The sequence below is a fragment of the Hevea brasiliensis genome, chromosome 17, assembly GCF_030052815.1.
Source record: "Hevea brasiliensis isolate MT/VB/25A 57/8 chromosome 17, ASM3005281v1, whole genome shotgun sequence".
Lineage (NCBI taxonomy): Eukaryota > Viridiplantae > Streptophyta > Magnoliopsida > Malpighiales > Euphorbiaceae > Hevea > Hevea brasiliensis.
Genome location: NC_079509.1, coordinates 28,718,382 through 28,725,226, shown reverse-complemented (window position 1 = coordinate 28,725,226; position 6,845 = coordinate 28,718,382). Strand labels below are relative to the sequence as shown.

The 6,845-nt window shown below is 36.1% G+C and overlaps 1 long non-coding RNA gene across 1 annotated transcript; it reads right to left on the bottom strand.

The window, feature by feature from the left end:
- Nucleotides 1–1,216: 1,216 nt before the first annotated feature.
- On the bottom strand, nt 1,217–2,586 carry LOC131175327 (uncharacterized). Its single transcript, XR_009145406.1, has 2 exons — nt 2,541–2,586; nt 1,217–1,438 (listed from the first exon to the last, which is right to left on the bottom strand). It is a non-coding gene; the product is annotated as an uncharacterized LOC131175327 (long non-coding RNA).
- Between the last annotated feature and the right edge of the window lie 4,259 nt (nt 2,587–6,845).

Sequence of the window (6,845 nt, the reverse complement as noted above, 5' to 3'; positions counted from 1 at the left end):
GTGTGAACATGATAGAACCTGAGGATGAAAAGTCAACCTTGGAGGTAGATCAATTGATTCCTCACTTTGAGGAAATTTTTGCAATGGCAATGAGGGAAGGATACCTCTGTCCTCAAACACCGGGGTCTGAAGATGATACAGGATGCCCCTATCATGGAGGAGTGGCTAACCACGAGCTGTAAAGCTGTGAGGAGTTCAAACAAGAAGTCCGGAGGATGCTGTCACTCAAAACTTTGAGATGTCAGCGGAGATTGAGGTTGGAGGGTGAAGTGAACACAACCAGGTTTGGCCAGAATGCCTCTACTCCCCATCCCAGATTAACCTTTTATGCTCCCAACGCACCAACACCACCCCCATTAATAACAATCATCCGAACCCTGCCTCAACTCCAAGTCACTAACACCCATGCAATACTTTAGAATTACAATCTCCAGGTATTTACTCAAAATGCATCCAGCAGCTCTCTAACTCCTATCCTCATCCAGGCCCAATTTCAACCAATCACCCCTCCCAGACCGTGCTTTGCTCTTCATGAGCATTTTAAAATGACTTATGCTAGACCATCCAACAATGCTACTCCCCAATCAAACCCAGAAACAATAAGTAACTCCTTCCAGCCAGAGCAAGAGATAGAATTTATAACCCGAAGTGGGAGATGTTACGGGAATGAAGAGAGGGAAAAGAAGAAGGCGAAAGAAAAAATGGGAGAGCCACAAGAGAACACAAAGGAGGAGGTTCAGAAAGTTGAGAAAGGAGAACCTACTGAATCAAGGGGAGAAGAGGAACTGTTGCTTCAAATAATGAAGCAGAGTGAATACGATGTTATTGTCACACCCTACTCCCCTGTAAGATGCAACATGATCCCGTAGTACACCTAATGAATTACCAACTCCGTCTAATGATAACCCATTAAATACACTACAAGGGATTTTAAAAACTTTTCTTACTTCTTTTTTTTTTACAGTGATGAGCACTATTTACAGGTGTTAAAAACTTTTGTGAACTGAAGTGATAGAACTAACACATTTAAATTATTTGGAATTTCGGTAAAAATTTTGGCAGAGTGCCATCTGTATTTTGGATAAAACAGTTCTTCAGAAAACCTGTAAAAAGCACTTCAATATGTATTTGTAAATCTCAACTCCAACATATTTCTCAACTCAAATCCGCAGTGATTTTTCAATGACTGAGATACAAGAAATATAATACAAAACTATTCAAGTAAATGAAATCTCAAATTTACATTTACAATAATTTACATTTAATTACATACCAAAATATTTTACAAGAGTTTCTATACAACTGCTCAAATAATTTATATACATATTATTACATGCATACATCAAAACCTATGTACATGGGTATACCTATGATATACCTGGAGCTGATCTGAATATATCTTCAAGGAAATTTACTTACTGCTCTATGCTCTTCTTACCTGCGATAGCATACAAAGCTGTCGCTGAGTGGTGAACTCAGTGGTGCACAACTATAATTTAAAACATAGTACAATATACATTGACAAAATTTACAGTAAATAATTTGGAAATCTGAATACTCATCAAATTCCAAAACTCAAAATATTCATTGCCAATAATGTAAATCATTTGTATAAATGACTTTGATCACAAAATTCAATTTATCAAATCATGACTTACCATTTAAGTAATTCCAACAAAATCAATTATACATAAACCATAATTGAAATCACAATTCTTTACCATTCAAAAGCCATTCTGTATCTCAAAAATCATTATGTATCTCAAAAATCAATCCTTATCTCAAAACCATGTTGTATCTTAAAAACCACGCTGTAGCTCAAAAACCATGCTGTATCTCACAAATCATTCTTTATCTCACTAACTATGCAAGGCTAATCCGATAGGGCCATCTTCGATGTGATTCTAACTCCCTATGGTCGGGGAGGTCGAATCAGATTCTAACTCCCTATGGTCGGGGAGGTCGAATCATCGTGTACAGTACCATCACAATAATGAATCATCCGCAAGGGCCATAACGATAAAATAAACTTAGATCTAACCTCAAATCAGAGGAAAATCTAAGCCTGTGCACGTACCATGGTAATCAAAACACAACTAACTCCATTGTCTTCTCAACAAATGAGAGAGATGGGTAATAACCTAGTCAAGCATCTATAGTGAGATATAAAACAATAGCACAATCCTTTTAGTGAGCATAAATCACAATATAATTCGATTCAAATTCAATTCCAGTATCCAATAATTTTTATGCTCATCACAATTCAAATCATAAATTTACATTTTTCCATGAAAATTACCATCACAATTCAAAACATGTTCTATCAAAATTTTCTAAAACATAATTTATTCAATCCATAACAATGCTTAATACTTGTGGAAATACCATTTCACAAAGCTAAATTCATACATACTATAACAATTTTCAATAATCATTGAATTAAATCCAATGCTGGTTAAACATAATACATAAGAAAAGTATGTCATTTAATCATATGAAATATTCAAACAAAATTAGTTAAAAACTAGTTGTGCACAAACCTCTGATGACTGTCTCCTGGTCTGGACTCAGTGTTTCCTTCCCTTTTCCTGAGTCCTTGCTAACTGAGAAACACAATTTGAAGTGTTTCAGTACTAAATTAAACTGTCTCTATCGATAATGTTTGACAAATAATTCACTAAAAGCTATTATTTGCTTAATCACCTAACATACCAACCCTCAATGCGTTCTAGGTAAATTAGGTTTTAGTGTCATTAATATGTCACATTCGATAGGGTTTTAGGGTTGGTACGTTTTACCAAACTCATTTCCTTGTTTAGTGCATTTTAATGCAACTTGCTGGATTCCGGGATACTAGTTTGACCTAGCCGGACGACCTAGTTCCCTAAGTTTTCGGGTTTCGGTCAAGACTACAAACTTGTAGATCTATGTCTTATGGAACGCGGGGCAAAATTTTAGGTTATTCTGAGTTATGTAGACCAAGTTATGGTCTTTTTACTATTGCTGGTCAAATGGCACCAAATTAGGTCATTTTAGGTCAATTTGGTCAACTTTGGTTCGGCCAGTTTTTGGACCCAAACTTGTGCAAGCTGTTTGACTTACTTATGGTCATTTCTGGGCTTTGGTGTCTTCATGAGACTTGTAGGTATGGGTCTTAACTATTCATGGTTAAAATTTCAGCTCAATTGGACCTGTTTTGGGTGAGTTATGGCCTAAACGCTAACTGCTGCCCAATTGGTCAATTTTCAGGCCTCAATTGCACCTAATCCGAATTGGTCATTTTTTTATGTCACCTTGCAAGCAGAATTTTGGTATGCTTTCTTAATGAAAGTTGGCAAATTTTGTGCCTAGTTTCACCTCCAATTGGTCTCGTACCAATTGAGGTTACACATTTAAAGTTATAGGCTAAAATGCATACTGCCCTTAATTACCTTACATATACATGTATCCATTACACATTTAATTGCTATATGTCCACTTCCCTTACCAATTCTGTTTTGGTACATTACCAAAACCACATACCTCTTCACTTTAAAGTCACTTTGGGCAGATTACAATTATCCTCAATACACCAATTAAAACTCAAATTTACAAAGTCTAAGTACAATCACATATACACCTAAACATTACTCATTCTTACATACACTTTACACAACCAATCTATATACATATCCATCAATCCTCAATGTCAATATTCTGCAAATACCTTCATGAACTCATACATTTATCAAAGTGTCCCAAGGCTGCCGAAATGTTCTACAATGCCAAAGTGTCCCACAATTCGTCAATCTCCAATTTAAGTGCACAATCACCACATTTTCATGGAAATAACTTACTAGGATATTAAATCCCTCTACTCAACATGAATTTACATCAAATATATGTAATAATAAATCATTAAATACATAACTCCATGGCTGTCCAAAATGGACATATCAATAACTCCTCAAACTTGAAAATTTTCTTCACAAATCCAACACCCATAACATGTACACAAAGTTTAACAAAGCAATATTCAAAAATGTAAACTTACCTATGGTTGGAACTTGCTAAACTTTGATTAAACTTCTTGATTTTGGTATCAAACTCTTCCTTGTGATGTGGGGACAATTTTTAATGAAGCTACCTAGGTGATTAGAGGTGAAATGAAGGAGTGGATCAAGCTTGAAGAAAAATGGCCATGGAGGTTTTGGGAGCTTTTCATTGACTGGTTTGGATGTTTCTTATGTTGTAGATTTTATTTTATTGGAGCAATCTGCCCACTTAATACATTTTAAAATTCCTTAGTGGTACATTTACATTAGTTAATTCATTTAATATGTTTAATGTGCTAATTACACACTTTCACTCCACTTTTGGTTATTTGCATTAGATACCACTAAACTAATTTTTCATTTTATTTTCTAAGTGTAATATTATTTATTTTTTTATGGACATTTAGGTCAAAAGACAATTCGGGATGTCAAATGACCATAATGCCCTTGTTCGGGTTGCATTCGATTTTTAGTAACAGAGTTTTGTCCATTTTCGATTTCTCACTTTTCTTTGTAATCATTATTTAAATTTACGTAGAAATATCTAATGATAATTATACATCAAATGATGTCTCTTTAAGTACTAAAAATATTTTCAAGGGTTCCCATGATCCGAGCAGATCAACGGTCCACGCCGTGACTTCGGTCTGATCACCCATCGCTAGGGTTCCCGGCTCGCTTCACTTGGTTACATTTCTTTGCTATTATTTTTCCTTTGTTTTTCTTGTATTTTCTTTTCTTGTATTTCAGTATTTTATGTCTCCTCACACATAATGAAGTGTAGTTCTAGGCATCCTAGCTATCCGGACAGCACTGGTCACCGGAACAGTAGAACGCACTACTGAACTTAGGGGTGTTACAATTCTCCACCCCTTAAATAAATTTCGCCTCGAAATTTTACCTAGTATAGTCTCTGAACAGCTGTGGGTGCTGTCTCCTCATATCCTCTTCACGTTCCCAAGTAGCTTCCTGGCCTGAATGATGGTTCCACAGCACTTTAACCAGGTGTATCTGTTTGTTCCTCAGCTGCTTCACCTCATAAGCCATAATTTTTATGGGTTCTTCCTCATATGAGAGGTTTGGATTTACCTCAATCTCTTCAACTGATAGTACATGAGATGGGTCAGATCTGTACCTCCTTAACATGGACACATGGAAGACGCTGTGTATCCTTGCTAGCTCTAGAGGTAATGCTAACCGATATGCCAAAGGACCCACTCTTTCCAGAACTTCATATGGTCCAATGAAACGAGGACTCAGTTTCCCCTTTCTGCCAAATCTCATAATCCTCTTCCAAGGAGAATCTTTGAGGAATACTTTATCACCCACTGCATACTCAATATCTCCTCTTCAGACCAACATAGAACTTCTGATGGTCTGATGCAACCTTGAGTCTATCTCTGATCAATCTAATCTTTTCCTCTGTCTGCTGAACAATTTCTGGCCCAATCATCTTCCTTTCACCTATTTCATCCCAACATAAGGGAGTTCTGCATTTTCTGCCATACAAAGCTTCATATGGAGGCATCCCTATGCTTGATTAGTAGCTGTTGTCATAAGTAAACTCAATCAAAGGAAAGTGTATATCCCAACTACCTTCAAACTCAATCATACAAGCCCGTAGCATATCCTCCAATATCTAAATAACCCTTTCAGGTTGGCCATCTGTCTGCGGGTGGAATGCTGTGCTGAAGTTCAATCTAGTTCTTAGGGCTCTCTGAAGACTACCCAAGAATCTAGAAGTGAACCTAGGATCTCTGTCAGACACAATTGATCGGCACTCCATGCGGTTTACAATCTCATATATGTACAATTTGGCCAATCTTTCCAGGGCTATAGTCCATCCGAATCGGCAAAAAGTGAGCGGACTTGGTTAGTCTATCAACTATAACCTATCTTGCATCATGACTATTACGTGTCCTCGAAATCTCATCACAAAATCCATAGTTATTCGTTCTCTTACTATGTTTCATAGGGTGCTATTTGTATGATAGCTCGACACTTATTAATGTATACAAATTCTATTAGTGGGATGTATCTGTCCCATCTCCTCTCGGATTCAATGACACAAGTTCTCGATATATTCTTGAGGGCTTATCACATTTTACAGGTTATTTTTATCATTTCATTTCATTATTTATAGGAACTCAATGAGTTTCGAATTTACTGTATTACTTGTTTCAATTGTCCATCATGCGAGGATGATACGTTGTACTGATATCTTTAAGCTTATAGCAATTACTGTGGTACAGGTAATTCACATTAATATAACTGAGTCACTGACTCTAGCTACCTTACAAGTGTAATCATTTGATAGGCTAGTTCTGAAGTTTTAAATTTCTGACTAAAATTTTCACATTTATTTCCAGTACTAGTACTCTATTCGGGTGCAACTGTATCAATTTATAGATTACTTACAAATATTCTTAATTTACTGTATCACGAGGAAGTATGTAGCTCTACACAATAATCCCGTGTCGGTACTGTAATCTGCAGCTTACAATACAAACATCGAGAACATTACTTAGTCACTACGTTATAACCTCATGGACTAGGTTTTCTAACATCTTATCTTTCTCGAATCCACTAATATCCCAAACCGATTCTGATTACAATTTCCTTTGACAATTACTAACAGTAACATCTTTGCCCTCATCTAGAGCAATTCTATTACTGTAACTTACTTTTAGGTCCTCTTGCCTTACATTAAGTAGGCTCGCCAATTAGCTTTATAATTTACGGTATGTTAGAAAATACTTTTAGCTAACAATTCTTCTAAAATTAATGTCAATTATACTTGTTATTGTAGTT